Here is a 19,484-nt window from a genome sequence, read left to right on the forward strand (position 1 = left end):
TGTGCGTGCTTTTATGCCAATTCCTGTGAATTCTGTCAGAAATTCATACCCCGTAAATAGGCAATCTATTAGTGTGAATGTGCCGTGGGGTGCGCTATAATGTGTATACCCTCTCCCAGTTCCATGTATCTGCCTCCAAATGTCCACCAGCTGCAGTCGTGCGAGGGTCCTTTGGAGCTCCCTAGCAGGGAGTGCTGGATTCCTATGTTTGTCATCCGACCTGTCGAGAAGCGAGTCCAGGGTGCAATTAAAATCTCCCGCCCAGATGAACATGGCCTCCCTGTACTGTGCCAGCCTGGGCGCCAAGCCCCTGAAGAATTCTGATGCATCATGGTTTGGGGCGTAGGTGTTAATCAGACATATTTCCCTGTTTTCCAGCATTCCGTGTACCAACACTAGTCTTCCTTCTGGATCGCTTTCCTGCTTTATTAGTTGGAACGGTACTCCTGGCGCTATCCAAATTAGCACCCCCCTTGCGTAGTTTGAGTATGTGGTGCTATATACTTGCCCCCCCCCCATTTCTTGCCCACCTTGGCCTGCTTTTCTGATGTGAGATGAGTCTCTTGCAGCATTGCTATCTTGACTTTCATCTTGTTCAACCAAGCATACACCCTGAGTCTTTTGACGTAGGCTTTGAGTCCTCGCACATTCCAGGTTGCTATCGTTATCTCATCAGGGTCCATCTATGTATTGTTTACTCAGGCTGTGTTGTCCCATAGCCTTCCTCTTGTTTCTTGCCCAGTTTCCTCTCCTTTTGTCTGGCTCTTAGGGCATGCCCCTCTCCTCTTGATCTTCTCCGTCTTTTCATCTGGGGTGATTCCCCTCGGTTGGTTGCTGTGTGCCTTCCCAGGCCCCTCTCACTCGAGCTGTTCTGTGAATGCTTGAATTGTCCTTCCCACCGTTAGTGCCTTGTGCCAGCTGGCCAAATTTATTGCTAACTAACACATAAACCAAAACTTCCAAACTAACGCCCAGCCACCCTCCCCCTGCTCGGGCCTCGCCGCTTCTCTTGCTCTGTCTGCCAAGCTGGAACAGGCCCGCCGCAGCGTGATGCCTCCAAACTGCCATCCGAACTTGTGAAACGTTCATTTTGGTTTGTGGCTTTTCCTAGCCTTCACAGCTGGATTTAAGCAAGTGGGTCCTTCATACTCTGCATCTGCCTTAATGCCTTACTTTATGTTGACATCTTGTTTCTAAAGTCGTCATTTCCACTCACCGGGCTGGTTCTCGTTGTTATTCTGGTTTCTTTGTCTCTGCTTGGGGGTGCCCTGCTGGTCCATCCACATATGAACATCTTCAGTTGAGTCAAAGAACCATGATTTCCCTTGATGGAGTAACTTAACTTTGGTGGGGTATAGGAGCATGTATCGCACTCCTGCCGTCCTGAGGCACTCTTTCGTCGGGCTGAATTTTGCTCTCTGTTTTTGGACCATGACTGTATAATCTGGATAGATAGTAATTTTGGAAGTGTTCTTCGTAATCACTCCCCCTTCTCTTGAGAATGATAGTATCTTCTCCCTATCCTTGAAATTCATGATCCTGGCGATCATCGGTCTCGGAGGGGCACCTGGCTGAGGTCTTTTGGTCAGTGCTCTGTGTGCCCTCTCGACCGTGAAGCCTTGGCACAGAGTTCCTGCTCCAATCTCTTGGAGCAGCATGTTTTCAATATATTCAGTGGGATCCCTGCCTTCTTCGCCCTCCGGAAGCCCAACTATGCGAATATTGTTCCTTCGTTCTCTGCCTTCTGCGTCTTCCGCCCTTTGTTACAGGATCTTGACCTTCTGTATCACCTCCGACATTTGTGTTTGCGTGACCGCCACATACGTGGTGTTTTGCTGCACTTGCTGCTCCGTTGTTGTTACTCTATCCGTCAGATTTCTGGTGTCCTGGTGGAGGAGACCCACGCCTACCATGACGGTGTCCAGTTTATTTTCTAAGGATGCCTTGAGGGTGCCTATCGCTGCGTCCATTTTGGCCTCAAGGGACTCTTTCAAGGCGGCTATTGGTTCCAGGATCGGTCCTTCATTTGTGTTTCTCGCCTGTTGTGTTGTGCTTGAGGTAGCCATTGCTGTGTCCGGCTGGACAGGTTGTTTGTTTCCGGGTGTTTTAGTGAAGGCTTCTATGCTGGTTTGTTTAGATTTTCCCTCTGTTTTCCGATTTGGCATTATCTCTATGGAACTCGCCTTTGTACTGCTAGATGGTCAACGGATCCGGGTCCATCCATGCCCGGTCCTATCAGTCTCTCAGTATCTCAAATTCCGTTCCTGGGCTTCCCCGATATGGATCTGTAACTGTCCCGTGGGTTGTTGTGCACCTTCTTTATCTGCCGGGGGAGCTTGCTGCGCTGAATGTTGTGCCTTGGCTTGTTTCATATCAACCCTCCTTTAGTGCACTTCAGTGGTTCTTGTGCGGCTCTGGCCTCTCAGGCCTACAAGATGGGTGGCGTGCGGTCTGCCCTGTGTGTGCATTCCGTTCGCCGTTCCGTTCCAGTCTCCGGCGCTGCGGGGTCCGCTTCTGCCCGTCTCACTTGCCTCCGCTTCTCTGAGCTCTGGATATGTTGTCTCCGGAAGGAGATGGGGCCTGTGTGGTCAGGTGCGCTCTCCACTCTAGGCTTCTTCCTACCCTGTATATTTATGGTATCCGCATCGGCTCCCGGGCTCCCTTTCCTGGACCGCTTCTGTCCGTCTTCGGTCAGCCGCTGGTGTTTGTGGCTGGTTAACTTAACCCACCTTGGCTTGTTGGTCTTCCAGGCGGGGTGGCTGCGGAGGGAAAGGAGGCCCACTTGCGCTCGCGCCCATGTCTGAGTGGAGCTCGGGTGCGTTCTCTAGACTGGGCTTTCCGGCTCTGTGCCTCTGTAGTGCCCATATCGGCTACCCGGGCCCCGTTCTTTGGACCGCCTGTGTTCGTCTTCGGTCACCTCTCCAGAAGGGCCCCATTTGTTCAGGGTGTTGCCTGTCCCCCGCCAGCTGCTCCTCGCCCACGGTTATGAAGCGCTGACTTTCCCTCCAGCGGTTCAGCCCCTTGCGCCCGCCATTTTGTTTCCTGCAGGTGCTGTCTTCTTTCATTGTTTTCTCCTTGATTCCTGCTCCGATTTCTGTCGGGAGGCTCAGCCAGTGATCTACGGATGTTCCGATGTCTGTTTCTGTTCGTTTTATGTGCTTTTTTAGTGGTTTTGCGCCAGTTTTGGCTGGATTTGCTTCAGGATCTCGAAGGAGCTTCTCGATCATGCTTCCTATTGCTTTGGCCGCCAAGCCATGCCCCCCCAACTCAAGCTTATCGTGTAAGTATCATATCACCCAGTACCCAAAACTGCATATCCCGCTCTTTTACCCTTGCACCCTATTCAAATCCTATTAAAATACCATACAAAATCCCAAATTGCCAGTATCATCTATTCACCTTTCCTTAGAATAATCTGTTAGTCCATATCTGTTAGCATATTCCTTTTATAATTATTTCATTTATCTGTGTAAATCCTTAGTACCATTTTGAAATAAATATATTAATTCGCCTATAATGAGATACTTAGTGCAAGCTGGTTAAAATTCAAAATTACCCCTCTTCCGTGCAGTGTATTTTCTTAAGAATATAGTCATTAAAATATAGCCTCAGTAGAACCTATCACTGTGCAACCAAAATCGATTTGCCCATGTATTGTGCTTTTCACTAAATTCCGATTTGCACTTTTCCCATAAAAAACCCAAACATAATCCCATTAAGAATATTCCCTTTTCTATCAGAATCCTGTCTGTTATGTGTCTTTGTTTCTCATCCAAAACCGATTCTCGATTTTGACAGCTAAGCCCCTTATCTTAGCTGTTTGTCATTTTAAAGCCTGTGTAAAATAAGAAATTACAATTCTGCAGCGTGTGTTTTATGCTGCATTGTTTTCCTTTCAAAATCGATTTCTTACCTGTGTCACGTTGCTTTGGTGCCCGGCTCCGTAGTTTGTAAGCTTCCTTGTCTCTTAAGTGCAGCCACACGAAGTTCTGTCATAGCTATCCTACCGAAATTGTAAACTGAAATACAAGTCACAAGTAAAATTCGAATATGCCATTTTGCTTCTTTTGAGGGTTTTAATTTTCTTTCCTGGCCTTCCATTTTGGGGTGGTGGGTTAAATTGTAAATCTGATTTTTCCCTCTTGTTTCTGGCTCCTTGGCACTGCTTTCCATCCACAAAGAATTTAGTCAGCAGGTGTTTGGGGGAAGTGTTTCAGGGGGAGTGCTTAAACGGTGTGCTATCTGTATTTTGAAGAAAAGTAATTTTGTTTCAGTTTCTATTAAAGGTTATGTTAGGAGTGTGAAGTAACTGGATTGTGTTTTCTTTGCATGTATACTGCCACACAGTGGTGGCTGCGGCCCTAATTTTGATTTGCTTGATTTTGTTTGAATTCTAAAAATTAATAAATATTTCATTGTTACACACCGGCCTGCCTCATAGTCCATTGCGACACAGGGTATTTGTTAAGGTGGGTGTGAGACAGGTTGGGTGCCTACTCAAACCAAGAATCCAGGGTTCTAATAAAAATAAAGTGTTTTTATTGTGCGCTGCATTCATTGTCAGTGGAGAGTCCCTGACTGGAGTGTGCCGTGTCATAAAATCTATTACAAGGGATCGCGTGAAATGCACTGCACTTCAAAGAATGTTGTGATGATGTGACATCTTAGGAAGCCTCATGGGAAAACCCATAGGACCCTGACGATAGCTGGGTCAGGGCGTACTCGGACAATTCATATTGTGGGGATGAGGACGCTTAAGGTGACAATGGCATGGAAGCACCAGGTGTGTCCCTCATCGCAGCCCGAGCCGACTAGGGTAGGACTCCCAGTCAGAGCAAAGACTAAAACCAGGAGAATCATTGAAGAAATGGGCTAACATCTGACCATGTATTTAAAAAGGGGGAAGGTTGTCATGTTCATGTTTGATCCACATCGTTATGTGGAAGGTGGGGCTAGGGTGGGGGTGGGACACGGGAAGGGCAGGGGAGAGACGGAATGTGGGGAAGGGAAGTTAGTTTTGAATAAAGATGGAGTTGAAACCGGTTGACACTGTGTGGGCTTCCAGTCATTGCTGTGTGTGCTGCTAAGTACACAGCTTCATATCGGGACTGCATGGGAGGGTACGCACTCTCCAACAGAAACATCGGACGAAAGTGCAGTGGGATGTAGGCACATATCAGCGGATAGACCACTGTCCACACTAGAAACCATGTTAATCGTCAGGTGCTATAACCGTTTCCTCAGTTACAGGTGCAACTTCACTCATGTCAAGACCAAAGTTCGGGTCACTGTCCATCCCAGACGTCACAGTACCGTTTAATCCATCCACCCGGAGAAAGGTGGTGCTTGCTTCAGGGGAAAGCACTATCGAGGAAGCCCTCCTAATGCATAGGAAACACTCTTAATTTGGACCCCGAGACACGGGCGGAAGCTGCTAACTCCGCCATGAATTCAGAACTGAAGTCAGTTGTTGTAGAATTATTAGTGCCGTCTGTTCCCACATTACTCGAGGCAAATTCTTTTGAGGCAGAATACAAGTCAGTGAACTTAGTCCGGGACTTTGCCGTTTATTTCCCAATTCGAATGGTCTTCAATGGGCATGCGTTAATAACTGGGCTAGAAGGTGAATCCACTCCAGTGAATATGACTTCAGGGCTGCTCCGAGCTGCTACAGCTTCATACATCACTTTCAGTCCAGTAAAAGGTGCAAAATCAAACGCTTCATGCCCGTAATTCAAGTCAGTAACAATCTCATCAGAGTCTTTATCATGACTGGCTAAAGCAGATCTTCTGTTACTACAACTGGCCCAGTCTACTGGACTGACTGGGACAGCCACCACAGTATTATCACGACCCCCCATCGGTTTAGTGACTGCTGCAACTCTGTCCACTGCCATTGCAACATGCTTGACAGCCCTTGCTGCAATGGGTCTGTTGGCTTGACGCTTCATGTTTTTCCCCCTTTTTTTTCTTTACAGAAAAGAGATAGGCAGCAAGAAAAAGAAAAAAAATGCTTTCACTTGAATGGCCTTGAATAGTCTTACCGAGTTGATGTTTAGTTTACAGTCTTTTCCCAGGTCGGGCAATCAAAACAATCTCCTCTGAAAATGTTCTGAACCTTTTGCAAGAGGCGTTTCCTCACGTCTAAACACCCAAACACAAAACACTCTGCACGCTCCGCTTGTGTGAGGCTTAAGAGTGGGGATGGTAAACCACTCCCTCTGGTGGTAGTAGGCACGGAAAAAAGACTCTTCCAGGAAAGTTTCACCAGTTAGCTGCAAAGTCCCCCAACAAAACACAAAACACTCTGCTCACTTGAATTGCTATATAACAGAGAGCCCTGGGCTGTCCTTAATATGTTACGGGACACTTTGAAAGAGCAGAAGAAAACCATCTTGCCCCTTTCCCAAACAGCTCAATGGTTAAAAGAACATATGGGTACTGTCAGAACAATAGTTCAAGCCCACATGCCTAAAGCTCAAGACAACCAAAAAACCTAACATAAGGAAGCTTTGCTTAGGACCTTTTCCATTGGACAAAAGATTCTTGTTCTCCTCCCATCATCTGAGAATAAGATCTTGTCCAAATGGCACAGTCCTTATCAGGTGATAGAGCAAATAGGGCCATATGATTATCGAGTCTCCCAACCAGATAGAAGCATTAAGACTCATATCTATCGCGTAAATCTCCTCAAGGGGTGGAGAGAGGATCCTGTTGAGAACACTACAGTAGTATTTACCAGTCTATTAACCAAAGCATCAGAGAATAATACTTTGATTCCTTCCTACCTATCCCAGAAGCAAAGAGAAGTTTTGTTAGAGTTGCTAGAACAATTTCCTGATGTCTTTAGATCTGAGCCAGGTAGACTACAAGGGGTTATTCACTACATCGGGGCACCCCCAGGAAATGTGGTCCATTTAAAACCCTACCGGATCCCAGAAGCCAAAAACGAAGAGTCATAGAAAAGGTGGAGAACATGCTAAAATCTGACATACTTGAACCATCTCAGAGCTCTTGGTCCTCTCCGATGGTACTTTTTGCCAAGCAAGATCAATCGTGGAGTTTCTGTATTGATTTCAGAAGATTGAACGCGTTATCCCAATTCGACAGTTACTGTATGACAAGGATAGACTATCTAATTGATCGATTGGGAACCACAGTTTTCCTCTCCATGATTGATCTGACAAAGGGATACTGGTAAATTCCTGTTAATCCAGAGGACATGGAGAAAACAGCTTTCTCTGCACTTATTGGACTATTCCAGTTCAAAGTATTACCTTTTGGCCTACATGGGGCCCCCGCCACGTTTCAAAGTTTGAGGGACCAAGTCCTCTGGCCTTACTCCTCTTTCTGCAGGGCTTATATGGATGATATAATCATTCATAGCAGGACATGGGAAGAACACATAAATCACCTATACCTAGTTACCAGAGCCTTGAAGAAAGTCTGGCTCCCGGCAAACCCCCAAAAAATGTCACTTGGTACAATCTGCAGTCAAGTATCTTAAATGTTTTGTGGGTAGTGGGCTGGTTGAACCCCAAAGTGAGAAGGTGAAAGCTGTACATGAAACTCCAGTGCCCAGAACCAAGAAACATCTAAGAGCCTTTTTTGGTTTGATGGGGTATTACAGATGATTCATCCTCAGTTATTCTTTCATCACGCCTTTCCTCACTGATAAACTTAAGAATGTAGAACCATACAAGATAAAGAGGAGAGATGAAGACCAGTTATGTTTTGATAAATTCCAAAATATTCTGTGCAGTGAACCAGTGTTAAAGGTGGCAGATTTTAACAAAGAGTTAATTTTACAGACAGACGCTTCACATGTCGGGTTGGGGTCTGTCCTTTCACAAGATCCCGATGGCATTGAACACCCGATTCTTTATATCAGGGGGAAACTATACACCCCGAGAAAAATAACTTTGCCGCCAATGAAGTGGGCAGTGTCATACCTCAAATACTATCTCAGCGGCAGGAAATGTAGATTGCTTGCAGATCACTCTCCATTAACGTGGATGAATCTCTGCAAGGACAACAATGCGCAGATAATGCGCTGGTTCTAAGACATGCAGCCCTATTGTTTTACGGTCGAAAACTTAAAAGGTAGAGAATGGGGAAATGTAGACTTTCCCATTTCCCAGTAGGTACTGAGAGAACCAGCAGCATTAGGGGAAGGGTATGTGATGAATCTGATGGTCTTATCACTCTATCCCGAGTGGTGACCTCTCCCCATGTGGCCAGAGGATGGCAGCCTCTACCTGATCCTGACCGTGAGGGTGGCTATGTGAGGGAGGATCGTATGGGGGAGGCAGCCCTCGGGAGGATGTCAGGACATCATTGGATAAAATATGGTATCCCCTTTTACTTTTGAGGATACCCCTGCCATTCCCCATACCTTAGTGGCATATTTGCCATACCTGCCCTCACCTAACTAGGAAAGGTACTGGAAACACTTTCACAGACTCTGCACACAAGTCCTTAATATCTGACCTGCCTTTCAAGATTCCTGAAAACACCTTTCCAGCCTCTGCATACATGTCCTCAGAAAATGACTTGCCTTTTAAGAACACTATGAACCCTTTTTCAGACTTTGCATACAAGTTATCAGAAACGGAATACCATTGCCCCAAAAACAAAAATACTATGACTAAGGAGATGAGCCGAGTAATGAAGATCACTGGAAGCCAGGAGCAAATGCTGTGCTCTAGTTGTTACAGGAACAAGTCGGATGCCTCAAGATTAAAACCAGCAGACCAGCTGACAGACTGACGCTGGCTGAAGAAGCTACTTCTTTTTCTGCTGATCGAGGGACTGTTGGGCTGGTGCAGTGTCCATGGAGCCAACTGGCTTGCTGACAAGGAAGAGGGGAGCAGATTGCAAGCAGGAGTACACTGCGAGAATGCTAGAAGCAAATGAAACGCTTCTGGGGGTTTGCAGGTACTAGAAGGCAGCCTCCACACCACCAAAGCCCAGAAAGACGTGGAACAGATGAGGGGGAGCCGCAAGAGGCAAAGAGCAGAGAAGCAGAGGAGGGGAGAGGGAGACGAATGCAGAAAGACCACCACAGACTTACCACACCAGAAACAACATACACCAGCAATAGCTTGTGGGTCCACCCATGGGCGTATTGGCAACTCTGCCAAAACTGAATAAACCTGAATGAAGTATATGAGAGAGAACGAGCAAGTGAACATTTCTTAAAGAGGCAGAATAGAATAAGTATAACAGACTGTCAAGTTTGTTAGTGTATGCAGTACATCTGTAAGAGAAGTCCAGGCAGGATAGTATACTGGGTGGATTCAAGACAAGGCAGTACAAATGTAAGAGACTATCAAGTTTGCAGGTGTGTGCAGAGCCCATGTGAGAAAGGCCCTGGCAGGTAGGTATACCAGGCAGATGGAAGTTGCAAGTGTGTTAATGTGAAAGCATACCAGGCATCGTCAACTTGAACAGTGCGCAATATACAGTACCCAAGGAAGTCCTGATAAGGATACATCAGGACTAGTAAAAGGCTATGGAAACATATTAAATTAGAGAGAAAACCTGGAAGGAGAGTACGCCAGGTATCCTAACAAAATACAGACTAAAAGCCAAGTTGTTTTGTAAACCAGTTGTGTTGTTGATCAAGGGGAACTTAAGGAACTGAAGTGAAGAGTGAAGAGAATTCCAGTGGAAGAGAATCACCCTCTGGAACAAGGAACTCTATTCTTCTTGAACGTTTATATTGGAGTTACACATTTCCTTTTTGCACATTTGTACACTACTAAAGACCAAAGACATTTCCCTTTTCACCTTAGAGTTGATTTTCAGAGTGTGAGGCCCAGAAGAGTACTTTGGGAACACAGGACGGTTTTGCTTTGGACATTCAGACATTGACAGACCCTTAGTTTTGGTTTTTGGTTGGGAACCACCTCTTAGAACAGGGACAGAGAAGCATTACCCAACCCCCTTTTATTTTAAGAAAGGTCTTTGACCAAAACCATAAATCCCATGTGTCAGCATTTCATTCCTGGCTCCTCACACTGCCATCCCCAAATCAAAAGCCTCCAGGACCCTGGGTCCCGAACACAGCTCTGATTACTATTAAATAGAATGCTGAGCTCTAGCCCTTTATTTTGGAAAGACTCCTTCGGGACATTGTGAAACTAGACACTATTCCAACGTCTTGCCATTATCCCTCTGTTTAAAAAAGGGGATAGAAATAATCCTGCAAATTATCGTTCGATCGCTATTTTAGACACAAGATCGTTGCATCCCTTCCTCTTAAAGATCTTGAAAGATGGTAGAAAACTTGATTTGCTACCTAAATTTCAAATTGGGTTCTTCAAAAAGTTGGGTACACCATTGAATGGGACCATTTTTGCCCATAATCATGCTCAGACTAAAAACAACTCTTACATAACATATAAAGCAAGCATGGATATGTCCAGTGCTTTCGACATAGTCAACAGAAAGCATCTTTGGTGGAAGCGTAATAATTGGGGTGTCCCGGATGGTCTCTTGAGGTTAACAAAGTTACATCATGATGGAACCCAGATACAGGTCATACTAAAAAAAGAGGGTTTGTTGTCCAGAATCATACACACTTACACTGGGTTCAATCAGGGTTGTATTCTCGCCCCTATGCATTTGATTTATATATTGCAGGCATTAAAGATCTATAGGATAATACTAATTGCATACCGGCCAAATTGGGAAAGTGTTGTTTGCATTACTTGGCTTTTGCAGATGATTTGTTGTTTTTTGATCGTACTCAGCTTGGCCTGCAAAGGAAACCTAATGCTTTCTCCTCTTACGCAGATGTAAACAACCTATGTATCAACTGAGCCAAATCGAAGATACTGATTTTTACCAAGAAAAGGGCCCCCAAAATCCTGAATTGGTCCATTTGTAATATCAAACTTGAGAGACAGTTTTCGGACTTATTTGGGCTTCGATATTGTCCAAACACTAAGATATGATTAAGCCTCTTTCGCTCCAACTCAAGCAAGTTCATATGACCCTCTGTACATTTTCGTTACTACCTATGATCCAATATTAGCCTAGACATTATATTGCTGGACCTTGGCATTGTTCTTACTTCTCTTGAATGCATGGTTTGAAAAAGATCATTAGATTTTTCTTAGTCCATCTCCAACCCAGTTATTCATCATGAATGAGGATTGACATCACTGGACTGCAAAGTCCACTGGAAGAAATTAACCCGATAATTGCAAAAATGATTGATCCTCCAATTCATTCTCTCTTTTGTGATCTCAATCTCGCCATTAGAAAAATAAAACCTGTCTCCTCTCGTCAATTTTGCTAGAACACAAGGCACTCTTCTACTTGAAATCGACTCGAATGAGAGAGATTTCCCATCCTAGGAAGGCTGCTGTCCCTATCTGTAACCTAATACAGTAATATCCATTATTGATTCCCCACGCTACTAGGGTGAAACAATAATTTTGAAAGACATTGGCGAGTCACAATAGAAAAGCTGAAGTCCGTTTCTCTCTTATCTGATATTCTACATTTTTTATAACGCAGGGCTCACTTCTTTAACATGTTTCTATGTTTCCCTGTGACAAGGCTAGACTGATTTATTGGAGATTTAGGTTTGACCAGGTGCCCAGTTTGGAATGTATGGGTCCAATATCATTTGAAGAAGGAAGATAGATCATGTAGACTTTGGAAGTCTGAAACCTTGGAAATAATCAAACATCTGATCTTTTTCTGTAATAGTACAGCTCATCTCAGAATGATTTGTTTCAAAAGGTTTACCGATTTTCATTTGTACATGCTGAAGAACGCCTTTCTATTAGATGTAAGGAAGGGGGTCATATTTCCTCACTGCTTGTACTGATTAGATTTTTAAATTTCTTATGATATACTACCTGACATTGACCTGAACTAACAATGTTATTATATGACAGCAAACAACGTCGCCATTACCTTCTTCTTGCTCAATAATTGTAAATGAAATTATATGAATTGAGTTTAGATTTTACAGAATACTTTTTAATTATGGAAAAATTGTATAATGTGCTGTTTATTGATTAATTTTGTACAAATTGTGTAAGGCTTTAATTTAAAACCAACCACAATAAAGACAATATATATGTTTTTAAGCTGTGAAGAGCGTCATGCTAGTAACTGCATACCAAGCAAACCCACTGGCAGAGTGTAGAAAGCCCTAACGATCCCTGGGACAAAGTATTGTTGGACTTGTAGACCCACTGTAGCTGATGGACTGGACTGCAGATATGGTGCGGTTCTAGTGGATACGTTGTCCAAATGGATACTCTTTCACTCTGTACCTGACATTTGTACAAGGATGGATGGATATAGATGTGTTGAAGAACATATTCAAAGCAGAAGGGTTTATCCAAAGAACTGGTTATGGACAATGGTGTGTACTTAGGGTCACACGAAATGGCACATTTTCTCAGATGCTGGAAATTCATGCACAGTAGAGATGCTCTATAACACCCCAGAACAATAGACAGTTAGAAAGGCTGAATAGATTTATCAAAGGCAGTGTGTAATTTTGTTACAGACAAGGAGTGTTAAACATGATGCGAAATACACTGCTTTGGAAGTAGAGGGCTCACATAGACTGATGCCCAAAACCCCAGGTGTTGTCATTTCAAATAACGAGGGGTAGGAGAGACAATTCAAGCGCAATTCCAGCTTGGTTACCTTATCAGAGAAGATCCCAACATGTCAGTAGAGGGCATTAGGCACAAGGTCAATGTGAGCCAAATGATGTAGAAAGGAGGAAATGATAGAATGTGCGCAGTGAGTGTACCAAGTGTACAGCATGGAGTACGTGCAGTGAGCGTACCAAGTGTACAGCCCAGCGTTCTGATTGCAATAAAGTTAGTCAAAAGGGCAGGAATATCCATTTGAAATTCGGAAACCACCTAAACATGATAAAACAGTATGAAGACAACAGCGGGGAACATAGACAAGAGAACAACAAGCCTGCTTCCACATTATACGTTTCAATACGCAGTAAAGGGGTTGGAGTGGGATGGAATTTCAGGTAGTTTAAATTTGCTTGGAAAATGGAAGAAAAAGGAATGCAGCACTTATATCAGACGACTATGATATGCCCGAGAAGAATGAGATATATGGAGCAAATGAGGACAATGGTTGCAACGACACAACCCAGATGAGGAAAACAATCACCTCTCTGTCTCCTGTAAAAGCCTGAATCTTTCATATTCCATTGGTCTGGTTCTCTCATTGTTTCTAATGGTAAGTATTTGTTGACATGCGACCCCCGGGCCCCTTCTCCCCCCCCCTGGAGTTGAGTGGGGCACTAGTGACCGGAGATGTTGCATGCAGGGAGGAGTACTGGTTAGAAGGGCGACTTGGCACAAGAGAAGAGGTGTTTTATTGAGCTGCTGCTGGGGCTCACTTGTCCCCCTACATGTGGAATTGCCACGTAGCATGTTGTAATAATAAAAGTAGATGCCCATGTTAAGCGTATCCAGTGGCCTTGTTCTCTATGCATGTTCTAGGATTCTACTGCTCGCGATGCGGCGTAGTCGTTCAAGCTGAACAGCAATACATTTGCTTACCATCTTGCTCTCCACCAGCCAACTCACTCTCACCGTTACCAAACTCTTGTGACATGTATCTTGTATACCAACTCTCCTGATCCATCCTCCTCTTCCCATGTCTACTCACACTACTTCTGACCATCACCATAACCCTCTATCACCCATCTCTGCTCATGTACCCATTTGTTGAGTTTCCATGGAGTAGCAATGCTGTTGAATATGCATGTTTTTGTTGGAAGGTGTTGAAAATGTGTCTTGAGGTTAATCTCACTAAAGAATACGAGAGATCCTTTCGTTATTGGAAAGGAAAATATCTGTCCCAAGGTAGGTAACACCCTCTGAACTATGGTCAGTTAAGACGTATAATTATCCTCCTACTACCTTGTCTCACTGCATGCACCTGTTGTGTTTACCTTCCTCCTGTGCCTCAACTTTCCCCAGCCTCGTCCAGCCCCATCCCGTCTCATCCTCCTCTTGCCCTCCACCTGTCCCTCACATCTTCAGTCATCCACTACCTCCCTGGACTACTTCATTCTCAACAAACCCTGCTCTTGTTTCTTCCACAGGGCCACATGTCTCTTGTTTCAACTTTTTGGTGCACTTTCCATTTCTCCTCCACAGCAAATTCCTCTGCCAATCAGTCATTCTCCCTGATCCAAAACTATGCAGATTTGGGCAAACCGGGAGTAATTTCCTGTATTCGGAAGCCCATTTCCCCAAACGATGGCGAACCCCAGATGAAAACCCGATTGAAGATTTAAACGAATAGTCCTGCCGTCAGCATAACATTTATTGATCTATCATGAAACTAAATATGGCTGATCAAAAAAACATGAAACTCAGACACAACACCAACTACGTTCTTACAGAACTTGGTACATTACTGCCATAGATTATTTTTCCAAATGTGCACTGTGCAAAGTGATCATTCTACTTCACAATGTGATTTAGAAGCTGGAAGAGATTTTTAAATATAAGAACGACATTGGCAGCCATAAAAAAACACGTTTCTTCCTCTATGTAACGTAGTCAATTGGTAGGATATATTTGAATCCTAAGAAAAGCCAACAAGTTTCCTCATCAATCTCAATGTGTGTGGTACAGTCCTTTCGATGTTCCTGCAACTAACTGGATAGTATGCACAGCTTACTTCCGCCTTTCTGCCATAAAAGTGTAACGGATTATAAATCTGGCAAAGGAAGTTTCAATATCAGACTACGCAGGGGGAGCGTAGGCTGCATCGATTCCTAAAGATGGTTTCTCAATCACCTCTTCAGCATTGAAAGGCACTTTTGTACTCCAGGGGAGGGGGAGGGATGGTTGAAGCCATAAACCACCTCTTAGAAGCTCATGCAAACATTTCCAGATGCTACTCAAATTGTTCCTCCTCCTGCGCTCCTGGAAGCCATGCACCCAATTGCTCTGAGAGTCAAGCTCATATGTAACACATACCAGCAACGCATATTAAATATGGTTTATATTGGACATATTAAATATGGTTTATATAGGAAGTTCCTCATCCATCATGACCACAATTATAAAAAGGGTGACAATACTATCTAAGCAAAATGGCCTCCAACCACCGACTGCCATTATGGATTGGGACCCTTCTTAGCAGTTTGTTTAATTACATAAACTGACTGCCATAAACAATAACAATGATACCGAAAATAACTAACACAAGGTAATGTAGCACAAAGGTAGAGAAACATAAATGCACCAACAGCATGGACATAACATTTCTCTTAGGAGCATCATTATACAACTATTTCCCCAATTTTCAACATTTCCATTCCCTGGACTGGCTGCCACTAAAAGAACTTTCACCATCATGTATTCTTTCTGCATCACAGAGCACCTAATTGACCCTGAGAAACCTATAATCAGCATTTTCAAGTGCGTTGGAGGAGCGGTATTGTTCTCTCTGGCAAGATGTTAAAAAAAATGTTTTTCCTTTTCAGGTCTTGTTACTGACTGCTCTCCCTCAACCCTATCACATGCCAATCCCACATATGTCTGCCATCAACCAGCTGCTGATCGATTATCAAAGAATAAAAGTGCTTCTTATTGGCCTATTGCATTTTGGTTTTTGTACCCCCTTTGAATTAATTTCTCCTTGACCATCTGACTGCACAATGTGTGCTTCCTTAAGAAAGACGAGCTGAAAGATTGCTTTAGGCGAGGGCAGCAGTGGTATTTCTTGTTCAATCCATAAACATCAAGTTTAATTTGGGCAGCAGCCAATGACACTCACAAAGAACTCATCGTAACAAAGATTACATAAAAAGTACAATAAGATCCCAATGTACCAAATTGTTCAGCCACAATTGCATGGTCAGTGAAATGGATTAAATACATCTCTCAACGAATTCAAACTCGCCCAATACAACTTTTGAATAAAATCATCATAAAAACATATCATGCTATCCTAAAAATGATCCCCCAACTACAGCTGTGCTTCAGCGTAACTTCCTCTACCTTCCATTATACAGGTCCAGAGCTTCAGAACTTACTGGATCTTACCTTCCATGCAGAATAGATGTAGTTGGACACCCTGAAAATTATATGGAGTGGGGTTGTCGATTTGCACAATGAATGTGCATCAGCCTGCAACCAAATATTGTGATTAATCAGTAACAGGTCAATAATTAAAGGGCAGACCAAGAGCAGGCGTGCAAGAACCTTTAATTTGGGTTAGAGGCTACATATGATGCGAATGTTATCATTGTTCCCTTTCCACTGTGCTGTGAAAGAAGCCCAGGGGAGGATGCAACTGTGCAATCTCAGATAGTGTGCTCATACCTGGACAGCTGCAATGATGTCTGCATATGTCTTGTAGTCCACTGTTTCTTTGAACATTAACAATAAACTCCAGGGGTCATGGCCTGGCACCATCGGTCTTATGCACACTCTCGGAATACATGTTTGCTAATTAAATTGGGGTGTTGCCATAGCTGTGTCAAATTTATCTGAGCAATTATGCATTTCAGTTGCGACATTCTGGGGGTTGGGTGCACGGTATTCAGGTTAAATGCTGCATTTGAATTGTCCAGTGTATTGATCATTCATCATTGTAGTGACCATTGATATCAGAATTTCATAAAGATTGATAAAGATGTAAAATTTGTTTATATCATAAATTGGTGTGATTATTTCTATTTTTTAAAGTAGACTTTTGTGCAACTCTGCGTGTTTCTTTTCCTGAAAGGAAAAGGAGGTTATAAGGAATCAATTCTGTTAACATGCCTGTCCCAGATTTATAACAAGAACTTTGTTAAATAAATACAAATTCTGCACACCCGATTTGAGGTGGGTGGAACATTCACCAAACTAGATGTCAGCCGATTAAATCCTGCAGGTGGTAGACAGAATGTTAGTGGACTTGCTGTTGTGCTGTCACTAGGGTCGGTAATATCCTCTTCTTCACAAGAAGACTCCGTTTCACCACCCTCCCCAAGCTCCTCACCTTCGTCCTTCTTCTTGGTTTTCCTTTTCTCGTTGCTTCTGGGTCTCTCCTTTTTTTTGTGAAGATAGGGACGTACACGGAAGGATGCCACCGGGCCACCGTAACAGGTGTGACGGGGTTAACCCTCCGTGAACGTCAAGATAGGGGAAAAAGCCAACGGCACAAAAAAACCCTTGAGAGACTTCCACACAGTGATCGTGGAGCAGGCTTAAGTGGACCGGTAGAAGTGGAGAACGTGGAGGAGACGGTAATGTCAAGACAGCAAGGCAATCCGAAAGGTAGGCTGAGGACTGGTTCACTGGCGTGCTGTTGAGTACAAGGCGAGTGGTGGAGGCAATACGAAAAGACAGGCAGAGGTCTGGTACACGGGCTGGCTGATAAGTACAAGGTGCGTGGCAGAGGCAATCCGAAAAGGCAGGCAGAGGTCTGGTACACGGGCTGGCTGATGAGTACAAGATGCGTGGCAGAGGCAATCCGAAAAGACAGGCAGAGGTCTGGTAAACAGGCTGGCTGATGGAATACAAGGCAAAAGACAGGGGCAACTAAAAAGGAAGGTCGAGATAGAAAACAGTATAGTAAGAAAAAGAATCCAAAGAGAAGGTAGAAGCAAGCTGAAAATAGGAAGAGAAAAGGGGAAGGGACAAAAGGAAATGGAGGCTAACAGGGGAGAGAAGGAAGAATCAGAACGAAGGAGAGAGAGTGTAAGAAGGCGCGAAAGAAGAAGGGACAAGCGGGCGGAACAGAAGCTCGGAAGGGCTCCAGGAGGAAAACAGGAGAGGAAAGGGAAGGACGGACATGAGGTCTGAAAACGGGAACAATCACAGCGAGAGCAACGGCAACATGGGTGGGTAACCAGGCAACGTTGCAATGCGTCCGTAACCCAGAATTGGCTGAATAAATACCTCCGGTTACGTGCGCGTGCAAGAACTAGACCGGTAACACCCAGAAGAGGGAGAACGTGATGGAATAAGCTATGGCGGACCATAGCGCCAGCGGTTCCAAATCCGCCACCCTCGCCAAGACATGACATGTGCATATAATGATATGTGCACGCTGGTGGAGTGGCAGCATGCCTGGAGTTTGTTATATAGTGTTTTGTGTCCGTAGTCCAGGATGAGTGTCCTTACAATTCCTTCTTGTTACTTATGTAGTTCTTTGATGGCATTTTCCATTCCAAGTCATTGCGTTTGTCTGTCCTTTGGGGTGGCAGGTATTGGAGTGTTCAGCTCATCCTAGTGTTGGTATGCTTTATTAGTTTTCTCCACAGGACCAATCATGTGGCTTGGTGAATAACCCTATATTCTGCTTTGCCCTGCCCTATGTTAGCTCTAATTTCCTGTTAGTCCTTGACTTTGCCTTCTTGCCACCTGACCCCACGTATGTACCCTTGCCACTGTTAGTAACTGTGGGTGTTGTATATGTGTTTTTCTGCTTTAGCCTGGCCCCCTTGTCAAAACTTGGGTTTATACCATGTATCCATGACTTACCACCACTGGCATTGGCTGGTTTCTATGTGTGTGCTGTAGCTGCGTGCTTGTCTAGCCACCATTAGTAGCTTGGTCAATACTGTAGTGGTGACTCTGTATACGTAACCTCTCATCATCTGTGTTCACAGTGTGTCTTTGAACAATGCCATACAGTATTTGTTGGAGAGATGTGGAAGTTGTCCGATGTGTGGTGTGCATAACTGCTGAACCCATATGCATGCAATAGTATTGGCCGACCCCTAACCCAACCCGTAATGATTGGCTCACAACTTTTTTTCAAGTGTTGGCAATAAAAGGCCGTAATATTTTATTGTACAGATATGGTTATGGAGATAACAATAATCACATATCATAATTGTATCATACTTTTGGGCACCGGGTCCTGAGGTTACCCCCTCTGGCCCATGACGCCACACACGGGCAGGTTGGCGGCTGGCCAGGTTCCCCCAAAAGTATCCCCTAGTGACAACCACTGGATTCAAGTGTAGCTGTGATTTCTCGAAAGAAATGATCCATGCCCTGGTTAGATAAATGGGTGTCGTCATAGAGAAAAAGGTCTGGGTTGCCTAGTGTAATGGCCGGGTGCTTTATGAAGCACAGTCCTCTTGCTGTATAGAATCTCTCTAGCCCCCTGTTGAGTTTTCTTCTAGAAATGTCTACCGATTTGTAGCAGTTGCCCCCTAGCCATTTCTTTCTGGGTAAGATGGCCGAGAAGTATATTTCTGTACCCCTCCAATTGTGTGAAATGCCAGCAAGGGAGGAGCAGATGTCCTCGAATAAAATTCTCCTACCAATGGAGACCAGGTCATTGCCCCCTAGATGTATGATCAGAAATTCTGGCGGGTCTATGTATGCGACCAGCTCAGCTAGAGTTTCGATGATGTCGGCCCACTGTAGGCCTCTGTATCCCCACGATGAGACAGTGGTGTTTCTGAAGGGTGGCCCTTCTTTGGTCTCTTCTTCCCATCTGCCCATCCTGAA

The sequence above is a fragment of the Ambystoma mexicanum genome, chromosome 8 (genome assembly GCF_040938575.1).
Source record: "Ambystoma mexicanum isolate Mex_15411 chromosome 8, UKY_AmexF1_1, whole genome shotgun sequence".
NCBI classification, from domain to species: Eukaryota; Metazoa; Chordata; class Amphibia; order Caudata; family Ambystomatidae; genus Ambystoma; species Ambystoma mexicanum.